At 35.7% G+C, this 21,884-nt stretch overlaps 1 pseudogene; it reads left to right on the top strand.

The window, feature by feature from the left end:
• The first annotated feature begins 284 nt into the window (after nt 1-284).
• LOC140517383 (elongation factor 1-alpha 1-like) lies at nt 285-21,596 on the top strand (annotated as a pseudogene).
• The last annotated feature ends 288 nt before the right edge of the window (nt 21,597-21,884 follow it).

Here is a 21,884-nt window from a genome sequence, read left to right as displayed (position 1 = left end):
CCAACCAAGAATGACGTGGTGGTGGATGATGGAGCACCTGAGTTTTCTTGGAGTTGATTTTTAGGCCAAAATTATCACAGGCAGGAGAGAATTGATTCACATTTTGCTGCATCTTAGCTTCAGAGACTGCACTGAGAGCACAATCATCTGCAAACAGAAAATTATGCACCAATACTCCCTCCATTTTCATCTTGTCTTGTAACCTTTTCAAATTGAAGAACTTACCATAAGTATGATAGCTAGCTTTGATATCATGTTCATCCTCACTGAAAATATTTGACAAGATGGCTGAAAACATCATAGTGAAAAGCATGGGAGCCAGCACACAGGCCTGTTTCACACCATTGGTGACTGGGAAGGCACAAGAGCGTAGTCTACTATGCAAAACCTGGGCAAACATACCATCATGAAACTGATGTACCATGCCGATGAACTTCTCTGGGCAACCAAATTTGACATAACTTTTCATAAACCCTCATGACCAACAGTGTCAAAGGCAATGGTCAGATCTATAAATGTTGTGTATGGACCTCTGATCTGTTACTGCATTTCTCTTTGAGTTGTTGGGCAGGAAACCCCATATTGACTGTTCCTCAGCCCTTTCTGAAGCCACACAGGCTCTCAGGTATAAGACATCTTCCAGGTGAAGGATCAGCATATCAAGCAACATTCTAGCAAGAATCTTGCTATCAACGACTAAGAGAGAGATGCCTTCTGTGATTGTTGCAGTACAATCCATTCCCTTTACCTTTATAGAGATGGACAGTGAGACATCCTTGAACTTCTCAGGGGTAATCTCCTCTTGCCATATAATCCGAAATATTTCAGTCAGCTTTTGTATAAGCAATAGTCCACCTACCTTGTAAATCTCATCTGAAATAGAATCAGCACCACATGTTTTGTCACATGAAAGGAGTCCAATGGCACTGAAAACCTCTTCTTCAATTGGAAGTTTAGCTAAAGAGGGATTGACTTCAACCTTAGGTAAACAGTCAGTGACCTAGGCATTGATTGTTGATGGTTTGAACTATGAACTATGGAAGTGTTCTGCCCATCTCTCTAGGATCATGTCCTTATCACTAATCAATGTGGCTCCATCAACACCGAGTGGTTGTGATGCACTGTAGGTTTTTGATCCATAAATGACTTTCAGAGAATAAAAATTGTCTTTGGATTGTTACTATCAGCATATAACTGACTCTCATTTGCCTTTTTACAGAGCCAGTAATCCTGCATCTCTCTAGGATTTCCTTGTACTTTACTTTTGATAAAATTAAATACTGCCTTCTTAGAGATGGACGAACTGTCCTGCTGTTAAATCCTGTGGAGTTCTCGTTTTTCATTTACCAGGTTATGGATTTCCCAATCTTTTTTTAACAAACCAGTCTTGGTGTTTGTAAAAGTTCTGACCCAGGTGAACAAAAGCAGTACTGTACACAATATCTCTGAAAGCTGCCACTGTGGTCAACTGTGTATTGGCTCAACTTTTCCCTCAAGTTAACAATAAACTGTTCCCTCTCAGAGAAGGGATCTAATTTGTTGACATTAATTCTTCTGGTAGTCATTTTGTTTTAGGGGCAGCACTTTTGATGAATGTGAATATTTAGCTTGGAAAGGATAAGTTTATCATCAGTTCAGCACTCTGCACCACACATTGCCTTTGTCACTCTCCCATATAGTCTGTCTCTTCTCCTTCCAATCAGGTAATCTTTTAGATGCCAATGTTTGCTGCAAGGATACATTCAAGAAATTTTATTGCATTTAGGTAAATAGAAAGCAGTCTTGGTGATGAGAAGGTCATGTGATGCACAATTTTCTTTTTTTTTTTTAATGCATTAATCTGTGTCTATTAGTTTCTGTATTTCAACAGTGCAAGTTCTTCAAAGGAAGCACTGAACGTTGCCGTAATTCAACTGTACAACTTTTGAAAAGAATATTTTTTAAAACAAAAGCATAGAAAGCAAGCAACATCATGTATAATAATATTTTTTATAATTCTTCATAGGCAAAATAAAAGTCACAGTGTTTGCTTTCATGTAATACTTGGCCAACCATCCCCCTGAAAATACCCAATCCAAATCCACCTCCAACTTATATCACCCATTGTTCCCTTACCACACCCACCTACTCCCACCAAGAAAACATTTACAACTAATTTGAGACAAAAAGAAATGCAACATGTTAAAAATTTCAAAACCTATTCCCTCAATGATTACTGTGTTATCAGTTTGGGTATGCAGCAAGTTCATAACTATCACCACGATGGAAATTAGAACATTTTAAGAATTCTAACAATATACGATTTAACACTAGTTCAGAAACAAAAAGGAAAATGCTATCAACATGAAATGTTAATTTCCATAATAGAAAAAGTTAGACATAAGGTAGTAAAAATAAATTCCAAGTGTTAACCCCCAAAATACATTGTAATACAATCCAAATCAGCCAATTTAGCCAAATCAAATGGTCATACTTTTTGCTGGAAGAAAAGAGCTATCTTTTTTTGTTGTTTAGACAGGCAAATAAATGTGGAGAGGCAGGTCATACATATTATAATGGTGTTTCAATGGGGGTGTATCTGATGTATTTTTAATAGTGTAATTTTTTTCCTCAATTGTTTAGAAAGTTAAATAGGCAAACAGTTCACTACAGAGGGTCAGATGGGTCAAATAATTCATCTGATATGCTGACAGAAGTGTGAGTGTCTATTTGTTCACATATTTCATTATTAAGGTCTTCTTGTGCATCTTCTGTAGCGACTTTTTTGGTTTGATATAAAGATAGTGTTTTTAATTCTAGATCTTAAATACCTGGTCTGTAGTGCATCAAAAGAAGTGTTAAAGCCTGCAGTCTTTCACGTAATTTAGACATACAAGTTTTCAGCAGTAAATGACTATAGCTATTGCTGTTTCCAACTTCATTCCTACCTAGGACCCCCTCCCAAGTCTGGTAGTCTGAGCCTACTCTAGCATTAAAGTCACCCAGAATTATAAGCTTGTCCTCTTTGGGCACATTGATGATAAGGGTCTCTAGTTCCCCATAATTTTCTTTTTTACCTCATCAGGGATTGGCATGGTGAGCACAAAATAACTGATGATGGTAGCATGGCATTTTCCTGCTAGTGGCAATCACATGTTCATGAGCTTGTCATTCACTCTTTTTGGCAGGCATACCAACTTGCTGACTCGATTAGTTTTCATTGCATAACCTTCATCAGTAACATGGTGCTCCCCTTCACTGCAGCAACTCCAGATAAATGTGTGTCTAGCTCCAACTTCAGTAAATCAGGCTTGCTTCACTCAGGGCTGCTATTTACATGCAGGATACCTATTGAGTTCTCTTGCAACAAGAGCAGTTTGTCTTTCAGGTTTACTAGATTTTGTGTTGCCCATAAGTGTGCACAAGTTCCATGTGCTGATGGTGAATGGAATCAACTTTGCAGATGTTTTCATATTTTTCTTACATTTAGGGGAAGGGAGTCGACGGCAGAGTGGTATTCCCCACCTGTCACTGAAATCAGGCCAGAGTTGGGTAAGCAGACAATTTTGGGGCAACTTGTCCAGGTCTCTTCCTCATGCCAGGAGGTGAGCAGTTCAATCCTTAAAAGGCTGCTCAGACACCCAGGGTGCTGGCTAGGCCCACAGCTGTTTCTAGTGAGAAATGCCCCTATGGCCTGGGCTGCCTGCATGTTGGGTTGTAACTACAGCTTCCAGTGTATCCCCACCTACTAATTATGTTGCCACAGGACTTTGAGACATAATAGTGAAATGGTATGTGTGAAGTCTTTTGATTTGTGCATAAACTGGATTTAAGTGAGGCGGAATTGCATGAAATCGTCAGCCTCACTCTCTCCTCCTGAGTCGTCATAGTCCAGCGGCAGGACAGAGTCAAGATGGCTGGCAATGGTTCTGGATGCAGTGGATACCAGTCATGTCTTCAGTGTCTAACCAAGCTCTAAGTGTTCCATATTGCCTGCTTCAGCTGACTTCATGATTATTGGAACAAATTGTTCTCATCTTCCCATTCCTTCAGATGAAGTCTTCACATGCTTGGGGTAGACACTTCCCTAATTAGCCAATGTGTTTGAGGCCTCTTGGTTACTGTCAACCTGGTTTGGCCTGTCTGCCAAAAGTTTGCTGGTGTGTGGGCATGACACATACTGCTGCTTCTGGGAGTCACAGGGGAGAGTAGAGTGGAAAAGGTGGACACTAAAGGTGGAAAGAGCTCTGAAAAAGGATCAGCAGCAGCTGTACCAAAGTAACTAGTCCTTCCCTGAACACTCCTTTCACCCCTTGTGTGTTTATATGCATAGTAAACGCTATTCCCCATTACATCAGTAGTTAAGTAGTCAAAGAATATGAATAAACAGTTCTCAAAAGAATTAGAAACTATTGAAAATCGTATGGAAGAGTGTATCAATTTACAAAAAAAAAATAAATAAATAGAAGATATGCCCATTAGAAAACCTCCAAGAATTAGCAAGGATGAAAGATGATGGAAATAATCCATGTTTAAGGATCATCGAAAGATAAGCATACAAACATAAGCTCTGAATGTGTAACAAAAGATGGAATTACAAAATAATTTGATTTATTTTATTATTTATATTACATATAGCACATATAAGCAAATATTGCATTTTTGTTTTATTTTTAATGTATATTTGTGTAGAAAGGTGGCACAGTTGATAGAGCACTGGACTTGGAACTAGATAGAATCGTACTCATGAGTTCAAATCTAGCTTCAGATGCTTACTACCTCTGTGAACTTGGGCAAGTTGTTTAGATGTATTTGTCTCAATTCCTCATTTGCTGAATGAGCTCAGAAAGAAAATACAATCAATTCCAGGAACTCTGCAAGAAAAAAACCCTATATAGGGTCACTGATAGTCTGATTTAATTGAAAAATGACTTAATTAAACATGAAAAGAAATTTTCCTATTAGGTTTTATCTCAAGAATATTATTGATAAGAAGAAATTTCCATAAATGCCAAAATATTTATGGAAGTATGGCAGAAAGGAATTTGAAAAATAACAGATGTCTTGTAAATGGGGAAGAAATAGAAAGGTTAAATAAATTGTGGCATATAAACCTTAGGGAACAACTCAAGAAATAATACATGTGATGAATCCAGAGTTATATAGAAATATTTACATGACAAAACACAGAGTGAAATAAACAGAATCAAGAAAACAATATGTAAGTATGTATGACAATAAAAATGAAATTTTTATCATAAAGCCATTACAATGGATATTAGAAAAATACAAAAAACCAGCATAGTTCCAAGGAAGACTTCCTCACCTAGAAGCCTTAAAAAATTTTAAGCTTTATGAATGATGCACAGTACATACATCTTCAGAATTATTTTCTATAATGTTTTTCCTGATTTTATTTTTTAAAAATAATTATTTGTTCATTCAAGAGAATGAAGGCAATGAGAAAACATACCAAAAGTTATGGGATGCAGGAAGACAAGTTCTTCTGGGAAGTTTTGTATCTCTGAATGCTCAGATGAATAAAATAGGGAAAGAGGAGATCGATGAAGAAATAAATTAAAAAAACTACTTGAAAGGAACAATATTTTAGCAAAGTAGCAGGATGCAAAACATACACACACAGAAATCATCAACATTTCTATATATTATCAAGAAAGCCAAGCAGTAAGGGATAGAGAAAAAAATTTCATTTTAAATGAATGTAGACAATAAAACGTACTTGTGAGTGTATCTGCCAAGATAAACCCAAGATGTGTATGAAAACAATTAGAAAACACTTTTTACAGAAAAAAAGTCAGTTCTGAGTAATTGAAAAAACTCAACTGCTCATGATAGGCCAAGACAATATAATAAAAGTGACAATCCTACCTAAGTGAATTTAATTATTCAGTGTCATACCAACTAAATTACAAAAGAATACACAAAGGAAGAATTTTTTTTTTCATATGGCTAGAAAATTATAGACCTAGGAAAAAATTGAAATTGTCTGGAAGCACAAAAATATCAAGGAAATGCATCTAAAAATTTGAAAAAAAAATAACCTAGGTTATACCATCTCTTAAATTGCATTATAAAGTGGTAATCATCAAAAAGAATGTAGTAGTAGCTAAGAAAAAGTATGGTGGATCTGTGGAGTAAATTTAGGTACATGATAAATGACCATAGTAATCTAAGTTTCAGGAAACCCAAAGACCCAAATTTTGGTGACAAGAACTTACTTTTTGACAAAAATTGCTGGGACAGCTGCAAAACAGTATGACAGCAACTACATGTAGAACAACATGTCATCCTGCATACAAAAAAAAAACAAAGATTAAAAAGGTACATAATTTAGATATAGCAAGAAGTAGCTACCTTCCTTTTTTAAAATTCAACTGAAGCGTAATAGATTCACCTCCACCCATCTAACTTTACTTTCTGTCTCTCTGCTTCATTTGTCTTTCTCACAAACAATATTTTGTTGTATTTTTGTTTTTGATCCACTCTGCTATCCACTTGTATTCTATGGGAGAGTTCATCCCATTCCCATTCACAGTTATGATTACTGTATTTCCCTCCATCCCATTTTTCTGCCTGTGTCTCCTATCTCTCCTTTCACCCTTTAGCGACTTGACAATGTTTTCCTTCTGTTTACCACCTCACCTTAGTCTGCCCTCTCTCTTCTGTCAACACTTTCTTTCACTTCATCTCTCCTCCTGTTTTTCTCTCAGGTAAGATAGATTTCTATATTTAACTGATCGTGCTTATCATAATCACTTTGAACCAATACTGATGAAAGGAAGGTTCAAGTGATGCCCATTACCCACCCTGCTATCTTTTGCTTCACTGTATTAGGACTCTCACAGCTCCTCATGTGAAATAATTTATCCCATTCTACCTCTCCCTTCCTTCTGCACCCAGTGTACTCCTCTTTCTCACCCGCTAATTCTGTATTTTATATACCCCTCTTCAATTCACCTTATACATGTACCCTCTGTCTATGATAACTGTACTGTTATTGGCACAATTTTTAAGAATTGCAGGTATCATTTTCTCATGTAGAGATGTAAACAACTTAGTGTTCTTTTCACTTCTCACCTTTTAAGGCTCCTTTTGGATTTTTATTTTGTAGATCAAATTTTTCCTTCAATTCTAGTCTTCTCCTTATGAAAGCTTGAAATCCTACTATTTCATTGAATGACTCCCCTCTTTTTTACTTGAGGTGTTATGCTTAATATCCCTAGATAGGAGATTCTTGGATGCAGTCCAGCCTCCTCTGTCTTCCAGAATATCATATTCCATTGATCCTGCAATGTTGTAGATTCTGGCTGCTCGATATTTGAATTGTGTCTTTTTGGGTACTTGTAGTATTTTTTCCTTGACATCAGAGTTCTGAAATTTGGCGTTAAAGATTTTATTTTGTGATCTCTTTCCTGGGGTGATCGAGGGATTCTTTGAATGCCAATAACGTCTTTTGTTTTCCTGAACCTCACGGCAGTTTTCCTCGATAATTTCTTGAAAAATGCTATCCAGTTCCTCCTTTGGATTATGGCTTTTATGTAGTTCAATGATTCTGACATTGTCTCTCTTGGATCTATTTTCCAGGTCAGTTGGTTTTCCAATGAGATATTTTATGTTGCCTTCGATACTGAGGCATGTGGGGGATCCTGGTGTTGGCATTTTCCTGTTCACCAGGGTTCAGGATGTCCAGTTAATTTTCTGAGGCTTCCTGGTAAGCTACCTGTTTTAGACTGCGTTCTCCTTTTGCTTGAGTGAGACACATCTCTCTTGCTTATCTGCCAAGTTCCTTGAGATAATGGATTGTATCACTGGATATTTTTGCTGGTTGTGTTGAGCCAGTACATGCTTGGGGGCTCTCTTTGATGATTGTACAGAGGTATATATGAGAGAGTTTTGAGGATTTATTGATTGCTATCCCGTCTTAACTCCCAGAAGTTGTTGATGGAGTTGTGAACTGATTCATTCATTCTGGAGAGCAAATAGGCACTATGACCAAAGGGCTATAAAACTGTGGATGCCCTTTGATCCAATAATATTACTACTAAATCTGTATCCTAAAGAGTTCCCCAAAGAGGAAAATATTTGTAAATAGCTCTTTGTGGTCTCAAAGATTTTGAAATTGAGAGGATGTTCAAAAACTGGAGAGTGACTGAAGGAGTTATCATATGTGATTGTAATGAAATACTATCATGATTTAAGAAATGATTAGCAGACAGAATTCAGAAAAACCTGGAAAGAGGTGCATTGATGCAAAATGAACTGAGGAGAAGCACAAGAATATTGTAGATAATAAGATCAATAACTGTGAAGGACTTGACTACAAAGATCCAAGACAACTTTGAAGAACGTATGGTGGAAAATGCTATCGACCTCCAAAGAAACAACTGAAGGAATCTAAATGCAGATCAAAACATAGTGTTTTTTTTTTAATTTTTTTTCCCCTTTCATCTGTGCTTTCTTTTACAACACAACTAACATGGAAATGTGTTTTGGATAGGCGTACATGACTTTTATTAAATTGTTTGTTTTCTCAATGAAGGATGAGAGTAGGGAAGGTAAGAGAGAATCAGAAACAAAAAATTGTAAAACAAAACACTTTAAAATATATTTACATGTAATAAAACATTAGTGTTTATATGTATAAATGAATATAAATGTTAGAACCTTTTGGGAGTATTTTTAAGATAAAAAGAGTGATATCATAAGTAAATTATAGGAGCACTGGAAAATTTATCTGACAGGTCAATGAATAAGTGATGAGTTTGTGACCCAAAAGAAATAGAAAGGCCACAGTAAGAAATCATTAATTTTGATAATAATATTTTACCGGTTTGAACAAACACCACCAAAGGAAACAAAATTAGAAGGAAAACAGAAAGTTAGGAGAAAAGTCTTTTTTCATAGTACTTCTCTGATATGAGATGAATATCTCATATATACAAGCAATTGAGTGAATTTTACTAAAATAAGAGCCATTCCAAGATTTCTGGGAACCAACATGGCAGAGTAAGCAGAAAATCACTTGCCCTATTAAAAATTCAAGAATATAAAAGCACTACTAAAATTATTAGCAGTTCTATATATAACCAAGTCCAGAAGCAAGAGATGGAGAAATTGCATTTCAAATTACTGTAGACAACACAAAATATTTGGGAGTCTATCTGCCAAGAAACATCTTAGGAACTATAGGAACGGAATTACAAAGCACTTTTCACACAAAGTGAGATGCAACAACAGGGAAAACAAATATAGTTCATGGATAAACTGAGCTAATAAGTAGTAATCACAATTCTGCATCTATGAGCAGCTAATATTTCTTCAATGGTTTATATTTGGGCGTGTGTGAAAAGCATTCTACAACTGTGTTAATGAGTTCCCAGGATTTATCTTGGTAGGTGGATTGCAAAGGGTTTGATTTTTACATAAATTTTAAATATATTTCTCTCCCCATATTTTCCTGATGAGTTTTGTTGGTAATACTGTAATTTGGGTTCATTTTGTATCTTATTATTTTCCTAAAGTTGTTATAACTGGTCTTCATAGTTTTCCTCCTAAGTTCTCTATGTTTATCATAACATATTCAAAGAGCTTAATTTTCCCATTGCTATTTTTCACTTTGTTTTCTTGTTTTATTGATGTACCTAACATGTCAAATAAAATATTGAATAATATAGGTGATAATAGACATCTCTTTTCACTCGATCTATTAAGAGTTCCTAGGTTGTCATCATCATTTTCTTAGTTTGAAATAAAAATATTTATGATTTTAAGAAAGATTCAACTCATTCCTATGCTTTCAAGTGTTTTAAAAAGAATTGGTATTAAATTTTATCAAAAAAAATGTGGATTTATTGATGTGATTCTATTGTTTTGATTATTTTCCCTATTCATCAAGTAAATTATGTTCATATTTTTCAAATTATTGATTAATTTCTACATAAATCCCTGCTGCATGATCTTTGTGATATATTGCTGAAATACCCCGCTGGTATTTTGTTTAAAATGCTTGCATCAGTATTCACTAGAGATATTGACTCTTAGTTTTCTCTGCATTTTTGCTTTCCATCCTTCAGGTATCACAGTCATATTTAGTTATAAAATTAATTTGATAGGATTCTTTTAATTTTTTTCAAATTATTTTTATAGTACTGGGATTAATTGATCTTTAAATGTTTTGGGTTGTAGGGATTTTATCTTCTTGTGGAGCTCATACTTTGCCTTGGTCACTATTTTTTTCTAAAATGAAGATATCTAGCTGTTCTATTTCCTCACCTTTAAATATATACATACATATATATATATATATATATACATACATACATACACATATGTATTCATCTGATTAACTTAGACAGATTTAAAGGCACACAATTGATCAAAATATATTCCAGTAATTTCTTCATTTTTGTTCTCATTGCAGGTACATTCATCATTTTAATTTTTAACACTGATAATTTGGGTTTTAATATCAAATTAACCATTGATTTTATCGGTTCAATGTGTATTACCTTAAATTTTATTAGTCTCTCAACATTTACATTCAATTTCCTGAATCATTGCTTTACAGGATTTTTACTTTAGGGTTTAACAGAACATTTCTATTTTTTCTAGTTATTGAAATTACACACCCAATTCATTGATCTGAATTTTGTCTTTGTTTTTTTACTTAATCATTAAAAGAGAAAGGAAAACATTTCAGTGATCACTGCTTTGACTAAAATCTACAAATTATTGTATGGCACCACATCAAAAGGATCATATATTGTGATAAGGTGAAATTCATAAAAAAAATGTAAAGAACCTTCAATATCAGAAAAATTGTCAGCATAATTAGCTACCAATAACAAAACCAAAAGAAATCATATGATTATTTCAATAGATTTCTATAAAAAGTGTTTCACAAAATACAAATCTATATGTATTAAAAGCACTAGTGAGCATAGGAATAAACTGATATTCTGTTAAAATGATAACTATTAAGTATTTAAAAGCATCAGCAGACATTATTTCCAATTTGAAAAAGCTAGAAGCATTCCCAATAAGACTGGGGTTATGGGGTAGGAGCCAAAATGGCAGAGTAGAAAGATACACATATGCTTGCTCCAAACCCACAAACCATCAAATACCAGTAAAGAAGAACTCCCAAGAAATTCTGGAGCAGCAGAAAGCACAGAACAACAGAGCAGAGGAGATTTCTGTTCCAGAGAGTCCTGAAAAACCAACATGAAAGGTCCGTCACGCCCTGGACTTGGAGCAGAGCGCAGCCTTGCCTTTGTCACATGGCACGGAGAGGAGCAGATCCAAGCAGGCTTTAGGGACAGAATCTCCAGCGGCTGCACAGGTCCCTCCACCCACAGACACCAAAGGTCAGTGAGAGGGTCTTTTCAATTGGGTTCAAAAATCAAATTTTCTATTGAGTTCTGCCCTTTACATCAGGAAGGTCTGGAAGTCCCAATGTCCATCCCCTTGCCTGAAATATTATGCTCAACTTTGCTGGGTAATTAATCCTTGGTTGTAGCCTTAACTCCTTTGCCTTTTGGAGTAATGTTTTCCAATTCCTTCAGTCTTTTAATGTAGAAGCTACAAGGTTCTGTGTGATTCTGACTGTAGCTCCCTAGTATTTGAATGGTTTCTTTCTGGCTGCTTGCAGTATTTTCTCCTTTACTTGGTAGTTCTGGAATTTGGCAAAGATATTCCTTGGTGTTTTTAGTTTGGAGTTCCTTTCAGGAGGTGAATGGTGGATTCTTTTGATTAATGTTTTGCCCTCTGGGTCTGGAACTTCTGAGCAATTTTCCTGGGTTATTTCTTGGATGATATTTTCCAGGATCTTTTTTTTCATCATGGTTTTCTGGTACACCAAAAATCCTTAGATTTTCTATTCTGGATCTATTTTCCAGGTGAGTTACTGTTCCATTTAGATATTTTACATTTTCTTGTATCTTTTCATTCTTTAGGTTCTGTTTGACTGATTCTTAACATCTCATACATTCATTAAATTCTACCTGCCCGATTATGTTGTTGTTTTTTAATTGTTTTCTTCAGTTAACTTGTGCATCTCCTTTTCCATTTGTCCAATTGTTCCTTTTAAGGAGTAATTTTCACCAGTTAGGTTTTGTACTTTCTTTTTCACTTGTCCAATGTTCTGTTTTCAGAAACTGTTCTCTTCAGTGAATTTCTTTTTCATATTTTTAATATCATTGGTCAATGTTTCTTCTATTTATCTAATTTAGGTTTTAAAATCCTTCCAAAGCTCTTCCAAGAAGGTTCTTTGTGCTTCAGACCAGTTCATATTTCCTTCTGACATTGCAGATGAGAGTACACTCTCAATGCTGACTTCTTTGGTATTTGTGTTTTGGTCCTTGTCCCCATAGAAAGATTCTGTGGTCTATTTTCTACTTTGCTTATTACTCATGATAATAACACTTTTACTGGCTCTTAAAGGACATTTCTGCTTTCGTGGCACAGGGAGTTCTGTCCCACAGTTCTTGCACCTAAAACTTGAGGGTTTGTGTGTTGTGGCCTCTGGTTCTTTCAGCTAGACACTACAATGCTGCAGTTTACCTGTTGCTGAATTGGGTGGTGTTTGAAAGCAAAGGTCACGTGAGATCTTTTTGGATTTTCTCCACAGTGCCCTAGATCTAGCTCCTTAAGTGTGGGAGAGGGGTGTTCTGGATGCTGGAGGCACCTTTGCTGATCTGGAACACAGGCAAGCTCAGCTGTCTGTGCTACTTTCTTCCCGATTCCACTGGGGTGCTGGGGCACACCTGGAGTCCTGGTGTTGGCAGTTGCTGGCTTCACCCTTCTGATGTTCAGTATCTACTCCTGGTTTTCTGAGGAGGGTTTGTCTGGGATAGCTCTTATCCTACACTGCACACCTTGGGCCTCAACGAGAGGAACCCTTGTTAGAGCTTTTACTAGCCTCACAGTCTGTGAGTCAGTTTACAGCTTCTACTGCTCCCACTGTTGAAGGGTTTTCCCTGGGAGATATCCTCTGGGTTCGTCAAAGTGAACAAGGGAGGGAGATAGCAACTAGTAATCACTCTGCCATCTGTGAATTAAGGGTGCAAAAGGATTATAATGGGAGATGTGAAAAGCAGGAGGGGGGGGACAAATGAGTTCCATCATAGGAATAGGCACAAAATTATATTATAATAGTGGGAGAGAGGGGAGGGAGATGAGCATTGTTTGAGAGGTACTCTCATCTAGTTGGATTCAAGCAGGGTACAAGAAACTCAGTTAAGTATAGAAATACAAGCAGTTGTATAGGCAGTAGGAGGGGAAAGGGGAAAGAAAAGGAAGGTAAGGTTAAAAAGGAGGGAAGAAGTAGTAAGGGAAAGAGGACTAAAAGGGAGTGGGGCTGAAAGAAGGGAGAGAAGACTGAGAGAAGCAGTGGTAAAAAATTTAAAACTATGCTGTGCAGAGGAAGGGAGAAGGGAGAAATAAAAGCATGAAGAAGGTGAAAAGGGATAGAGGGACAGACACAGATAATAATCATAACTGTGAATGAGAATGGGATGAACTCTCCCATAAAACGAAGGAGAGCAGAATAAATTAAAAAAACACATTCCAAAATCATGTTGCTTACAAGAAACACATTGGAAATGGGGAGATACATACAGGGTAAAGGTAAAAGGTTGAAGCACAATATATTGTGCTACTGCTGATGTATAAAAAGCAGAGGTACTAATCCTAATCCAGACAAAGCAAAAGCAGGAATAGATCTAATCAAAAGAGATAAGGAAGGAAAGTATATCCTGCTAAAAGGCACCATAGACGACGAAGTAATATCATCACTAAACATATATGCTCCAAGTGGTATAGCCACCAGATTCTAAGAGGAGAAGTGAAGGGAGTTACAGGAAGAAATAGACAGCAACACTATACTAGTGGGGGCCATAAAACTCACCCTCTCTGAACTTGATAAATCTGGCCTCAAAATAAACAAGAAAGAAGTTAAGGAGGTGAATAGAACTCTGGATAAGGTAGATATGATAGATCTCTGGAGAAAATTTAATGGGGATAGAAAGAAATGTACCTTTTTCTCAGCAGGAACATGGCACATATAGAAAAATAGACCATGTACTTCGTCATAAAAAGCTCACAATCCAGTGGAGAAAGTCAGAGATTGTCATTGCATCCTTCTCAGACCACAATGCAACAAAAATTAATGCAATCAAAAGCCATGGAAACATAATCCAAAATCTAATTGAAAACTAAACAGTCTAATCCTAAAGAATGAGTTGATTAAACAACAAATTATAGAAACAACCAGCAACTTCATTCAAGAGAATGACAATAATGAGATAACCTAACAAATTTTATGGGATACTGCATAAGCATTTCTCAGCGGAAGTTTTATATGTTTGGGTGCTTACTTGAATAAAATAGAGAAGGAGGAGGTCAATGAATTGGGCATACAGCTGAAAAAAACTCGGAAAGAACAAATTGAAAATCCCTAAGTAAATACCAAATTAGAAATACTGCAAACCAAAGGAGAGATTAATAAAATTGAAATTATGAAAACTATTGAACCAATAACTAAAACTAGGAGTTGGTCTCACGAAAAAAATAATAAAATTGATAAACCTTTATACAATTTGATAAAGAAAAAAGAAGGAAGGAATCCAAATTACCAAAATGAAAAAGGAAAATGTTGAATTCACGCCCAATGAGGAGGAAATTAAAACAATAATAAGAATTATTTTGTCTAACTGTATGCCCATAAATTTGACGATGTAAAGGAGATGGATGATTATTTTAAAAGATATAAATTGGCCAGACTGACAGAAGAGGAAGTTACATACTTAAATAACCCCATCTCAGAACAAGAAAATGAATAACCCATCAATTAAATTCCTAGGAAAAATATCTCAAGGGCCTGATGGATTCCCAAGTGAATTCCATCACACATTTAAAGAACAGTTAATTCTAGTATGACATAGACAATTTGGGGAAATTGGGGAGGAGGGAGTCCTTCCAAATTCTTTCTATGATACAAATATGGTTTTGATACCAAAGCCAGGAAGTGCCAAAACAGAGAAAAAAAAATTATAGACCAATTTCTATAGTGAATGTAGATGCAAAAATTGCAAGTAAAATTTTAGCAAAAACAATACAGCAACTTATTATGAGAATAATACATTTTGATCAGGTAGAATTTATGCCAGGAATGAAAGAGTGGTTCAATATTAGGAAATCTATTTACATTGTTGATCATATCAACAACGAAACTAAGAGAAACCACATGATAATCCCAACAGATGCAGAAAAATCTTTTGACAAACTACAACACCCATTCCTATTGAAAACACTGGAGAATATAGGAATATATGGAACTTTTCATAAAACAACATGCAGTGTCTATCTAAAACCTTCAGTAATCACTATATGCAGTATGGACAAGCTAGATGCATTTCCAGTAAGATACGGGTGAAACAAGGATTTCCATTATCACCATGATTATTCAATATGGTAGTAGAAATATTAGCTGTAGCAATAAGAGAAGAAAGAGAAACTGAAGGAATTAGAATAGGCAAAGAAAAGCCTGAGTTATCCCTTTGTGCAGGTGATATGATGATATACCTAGAGAATCCCAGAGAATCAAGTAAAAAACTACTTGAAATAATAAACAACTTTGGCAAAGTTGCAGGTTACAAAATAAATCCCCACAAATCTTCTGCATTTCTATGAATTACTAATAAAGCCAAACAGCAAGTGATAGAAAGAGAAATCTCATTTAAAGCTAGTGTAGATAGTATAAAATATTTTGAGTCTACCTGCCAAAACAAATCTGGGGACTATATGAACACAATTGCAAAATACTTTTAGCACAAATACATGAATTATAAAATAGGAAAAGGAAAGATATAAGCTGAATAGAAAATTTGATTTGCAAATACAAGGATGCAGAGAAACATGAACAGATAAACTTAAAAGAGAAGCCATAAGGGACACGTTAAACTTAAAATGTTTTTATTTCTACATGGAAAGATATTTGTAACTCATGAGACCTTTGTCAGAGGGAATATATATATATATATATATATATATATATATATATATATATATATATATATATATATATATATATATGTATACATATACGTATCTGTGTGTGCCTACACATACACATAAATTTACATTTATATATTGATATATGTAGGCACACAGATAAATATAAGTGTATATATGTATATATATGCATATATGAAGGTATGTGTATATTATACATGTGTAAATATGTATATGTACCTGAGTGAAAATATATATATATATATACACACACACACACACATACACACACACACACACACACACACATATATATATGTAGGCATTTATATAGGCAGGTATATGCATAGACAGAGGGCATAGGGTAAGCTCAATTTGAAGGGAGAATAACTAAAAATAAAATTTACTGTTGAGTGGAATGTACCAGGAGTAAGAGAAAGGGAGAGGTAGAATGTCACAAATCATCTCACATTAAAGAAGCAAGGCAGGACTTTTGCAATGGAGGGGAAGCGGGAGTAGATGAAATTAAATAAGTGAGCCTTACTCTCACGGGATTTGGCTTAAAGATGGAATAACACACACACTATTGGAAATGACAATCTATTTTATCCTGCAGGAAGGCAAGGGGGAAGGGGATAGGAGAGGGAAAATAATAAAAGCCACTGGAAATTAAGGAAAAGGATAATCAGAATCAAATACTATTGTGGGAGGACAGATCAAAGGAGAGAATGGAATAAATGGAGGGAGGGATAGGACCTAGGAAAATAGGATTATTCTTTCACAACATACTATCATGTAAGTGTTTTGCATGGCTACACGTATATGAGATGCATTGAATTGCTTGCTTTCCAATAAAGGTGGGTGAGGAGAGAGAAAGGGAGAGAATATGGAACTTGAAACTTTAATAATTAATGTTTACTATTGTTTTAGCTTGCAGTTGGGAAATAAGATGTATAGTTAATGGATTATAGCAATGTATTTTGCCCTACAGGAAAATATAGGGGAAAGAGATGGAAGAAGATATGTCAACAGAAGAGAGGACAGACTGAACGAAGGGATGGATACAGTGCATGCTGCCCTGGGTTAGGAGTGGGAGAAATGGGGACAAAACTTTGAAATCAAATTATTGTGGACGTGAATGCTGAGAGCTGCGAAATGAACTGATCATATATTTTAAAAAATAAGCAAGAAAAAATACAATGGTCAGAAAACAGATAAATGATAAATAAATTCACCTAAATTATAAAAAAATGATATTTATCAACTCTAGCAAAGTTGCCGGATATCAAATAAACCAACACAATTGATGACCATTTTTATATATTATTCACAAAGTCCAGAAGTAAGAGATAGCGAGTTTTTATTTAAAATAACTGTAGACAATGTAAAGTACTTGGGAGTCTACCTGCCAAGACAAACCCAGGAACTCTATTAACACAATTACAAAACACTTTTCACACAAATCAAGTCAGATCTGAAACATTGGAAAAATATCAGTTGCACCTGAGTAGGCCAGAACAATGTAATGAAAGCGTTTCTACTTAAACTAATTTGCTCTTTTAGTGATGTAAAAACCAAACTGCTAAGGGCAATTTGAAAGAGGATAGATGGATAGATAGACAGATAGATAGATAGATAGATAGATAGATAGATAGATAGATAGATAGATAGATAGATAGATGGTGTAGGTATGAGATTACAGTGATAAAATGATATCCCACCCACGACAAAAAGCACCCAAAATTGAGGGGTGAGAAAGAAGACTGTATTGGGAGAAGAGAGAAAGGGGAGATAAAAGTGGACAATCTATATCACATTAACGAGGCATGAAAAAGCTAGTATAGTGAATGAGGAGAAAGGGAGGGGGCAATCAATGCTTTGTGTTTCTAATATAATCCCTTGTTTGTAGTGGGGCAGTGACACAATTTTCTTTGAAGGGCATGACTTTGTCTTATCCATTGTCAGGGATAGAATGTTTTGGACTGAACTTCCAAGTGGAGGCACCACTGTCCTTATTCAGAACTCCCAAGTCTAACATCACTATGTCCTTAAGAAAAAGCAGTATCTTATCCCTGCTTTTTTCTACTTTCTCTTTCTTTTCCACTGACTAAGAAATGAGGTAGGTCAGTGTTCCTATTCCAGGAGGGATAGGGGGTGAAGAGGAGAAAATAAGGATGGGAGTTTATGAGATCCATTAGAAACTTTTCAAATTACAAATGATTTTCTTAGTAGCCATTGGGTTTTGGAAATCTTGTGCAATGCATAGAGTCAGAAATGGGTCAGTTTGTATATTTTTTTCCTTTCTAGGCACAGAACTTGTATTTTAATTTCTCTGTCATTGCTTCACGATCTTTACATAAAAAATAAGAATTCCATACATTATGTTTAATATAATTAAATTTTAATGCAAATAACATTATATAAATTGCATTAATTAAAATAATTATATAATTTTAAAACATTCAATTATTTATATACATTGTACTAATTATACAATTTAAGTTTAATTTTCCCCCTTTTTTATTTTCTTTGTGAGATAGCTCTACGAGGGATACTTCTGGATCAATCCTTTTGTGGTGTCCAAGAACTGGAAATTGAGGGGATACCTATCAATTGGAGAGAGGCTGATCAAACCATGATGTATAATTGTGATGGAATTTTATTGTGCTCTAAGCAATGACAAGGTGGATTATTTCAGAAAAACCTGAAAGATTCACTTGAACTAATGCAAAGTGAAGTGAGCAAAACCAGAAGAAAGTTGTACACAGAAACAGTAATATTGTGTGATGATCAACTACGATAGACTTAGTTCTTCTCAGCAATATAATGATCCAATACATGCCCAAAGGATTCCTGCTGAAGCACAGTATCCATGTACTGAGAAAGACCTATAGTAACTGAATGCAGATCAAAGCTTAATATTATCATTTTTTTCTTTCTCCTGTCTTTTTCCTTCTGTTCTGATTCTTCTTTCTCAACATAACTTATGTGAATATATGTTCAACATCATGATATATGTATAACCTTTATGAGATTTCTTGCTGACTTTGAGAGGTGGAAAGGAAGGGAAGGAGGAAGGAGGGATACAAATTTGGAATTCAAAATCTTGTAAAAGTGAATGTTGATAACTGCATGTTACTGGAAAACAAAATACAATTAAATGCAAGAAATAATTTTAAAAGCATTTAAAGTTCGTCAGTATTTGTCAGTAACAGAATATTTACATTGATGAACATTAATTTTGAATTATGAATTGCTGGCCAGATGTGTAGTTTGGTAAACATGAACCTCAGTACATCTATTTCATTAAGTTTAGATAAGTTGAATCCTTACTTTAAAAGATGTGAACTCTCATGACCATGGTGAAAATTTTCTCTAAACATTTCTATTATGGTGCTAGTGGAGTCAACATTACTGGGGAGGAAGTGCTTTATCTTCGCTGAGTGCAGGAAACCCAGGCACAGAGTGAGAGGGCACCTAAAAGGAATAACTAGAACTTCCTTACGTTTAAAAATGAATTTATATCCATTTGAATATATCATTTAGCAATGTTGACCCATGTGCTTTAATCATTTGGAAACACTCTTGGTCAGTCAGTCAGTAGAAGTTTCCTCATGGAGGGACAGTTCTCTTCATACTTCAAGACCAACAATTCCTCTCAGCTTGATTAACCAAATTCTTCACATCAGCCAAAGCAACAAACATTTCTTTACACTTGCTTACAATGTGTGAATGAGATACTCTTTAGGCCCTATGTAAAGGCATGTTTAATCTATGAATGATGCATATGATACTACTGTGTCCATGTAATACTGAGAAGATTGGAATGGGTCCTGTGACATTTTCTTATTGATCCTATTTACAATCAATTGATTATGTTCTGTAACTGACTAGATGGTTATGGTTCAGAATTCAGCTGACCTGTAATGGTCTAAATTTTGAAATCCAATTCTCTTGCAAACCACTGATCTTTTCTTGCCTCAGACAATTTAACTAATCTTGAGCAAATATGACATGACATAAGAAAATTAGACCTACTATCTTTACACCACCAAACTTTCCTTCAAGAATATCTGATTTGGCTTTTTTGAAACAGGTTTGCTGCCAGAACACAGGTGTTGTGAATACCATCGCTAAACTTCCACAAAAACGGACAAGGAAAAGATTCACATTAACATTGTCACCATTGGACATGTAGACTCTGGCAAGTCCACCACTGCTAGCCCCCTCATCTACAAATGTGGTGAAATTTATAAGAGAACTATTGAGAAGCTCGAGAAGGAGGCTACTGAGATGGGAAAGGGCTCCTTTAAATATGCCTGGGTCTTGGATAAACTGAAGGCTGAATGTCAGGGTGGTATCACTATTGATATGTTTGAGACCAGCAAGTACTATGTGACCACTATTGATTCTCCAGGGCACAGAGACTTCAACAAGAACATGATTACAGGCACATCTCAGGCGGACTGTGCTGTCCTGATTGTTGCTACTGGTGCTGGTGAATTTAAAGCTGGTATCTCAAAGAATGGGCAGACTCGTGAGCATATCCTTCTGGCCTACATACTAGGTGTAAAACAACTGATTTTTGGTGTAACCAAAATGGAATCCACAGAGCCCCCTACAGCCAGAAGAGATATGAGGAAATTGTCAAGGAAGTCAGTACCTATATTAAGAAAATTGGCTACAACCCTGATACGGTAGCTTTTGTGCCAATTTCAGATTGAAATGGTGTTAACATGCTGGAGCCTAACTCTAATATGCTCTGGTTCAAGAGATGCAAAGTGAGTTGTAAGGGTGGCAATGCCAATGGAGCTACACTGGTTGAAGCTTTGAATTGCATTCTGCCACCAACTCATCCAACTGACAAGTCCTTTCATCTACCCCTCCAAGATATCTACAGGATTGACAGAATTGGTATGGTACCTGTTGGCTGAGTGAATACTGGTGTTCTAGGCATGGTGGTCACCTTCACACCAGTCAATGTTACAACTGAAGTAAAGTCTGTCAAAATGCACCACGAAGCTTTGAGTGAGGCTCTGCCAGGGGATAATGCTGGTTTCAATGTCAAGAATGTGTCTGTCAAAGATGTTCATCATGGTATTGTGACTGGTGATAGCAAGAATGACTCACCTATGGAAGCAGCTGCTTTCATGGCACAGATTATTATCTTGAACCATCCAGGCCAAATCAGTCCTGGCTATGCACCTATTTTGGATTGTCACACTACTCACATTACTTGCAAGTTTGCTGAACTGAAGGAAAAGATTGATCGTCATTCTGGTAAGAAGCTTGAAGATGGTCCTACCTTCTTGAAATCTGGTAATGCGAGTTTCTCTGATTATCCTCCTCTAGGTCGTTTTGCTGTTCCTGATATTAGGCAGACTATTGCAGTTGGTGTCATAGAGGCAGTTGACAAGAAGGCTGCTGGAGCTGGAAAGGTCACAAAATCTTCCCAGAAGGCCCAAAAGTTTGAATCAATACTCTGTACAACACCTGTCACCCAAGTCCTAATCAGTGGTGGAAGAACGATCTCAGAACTGTTTATCTCAATTGGCCATTTAAGTTCAATAGTACAACACTGGTGAATATTTACTATGCATCATAAAAACCTCAGGAGGAAAGGAATGTTTTTTGAACCATTTATTTGGTGGCAGTTTTAAGTTATTTGTTTTTAAAATCAGTAAGTTTTGAACTGGCAGAAACTTGAGTTCAGTTGTCCATGTGTATTCCATATATATGCATATGTATGTGTATACATATGTACATGCATACACATACATACATGCATATATACATACATATATATTCACATATATGTATAAATATTTACATGTATATCCACTAGTATACTCTACATATGCTCACTCTTCCAA

The sequence above is a fragment of the Notamacropus eugenii genome, chromosome 1, assembly GCF_028372415.1.
Source record: "Notamacropus eugenii isolate mMacEug1 chromosome 1, mMacEug1.pri_v2, whole genome shotgun sequence".
Lineage (NCBI taxonomy): Eukaryota > Metazoa > Chordata > Mammalia > Diprotodontia > Macropodidae > Notamacropus > Notamacropus eugenii.
This window is presented reverse-complemented; position numbering and strand designations above follow the sequence as displayed.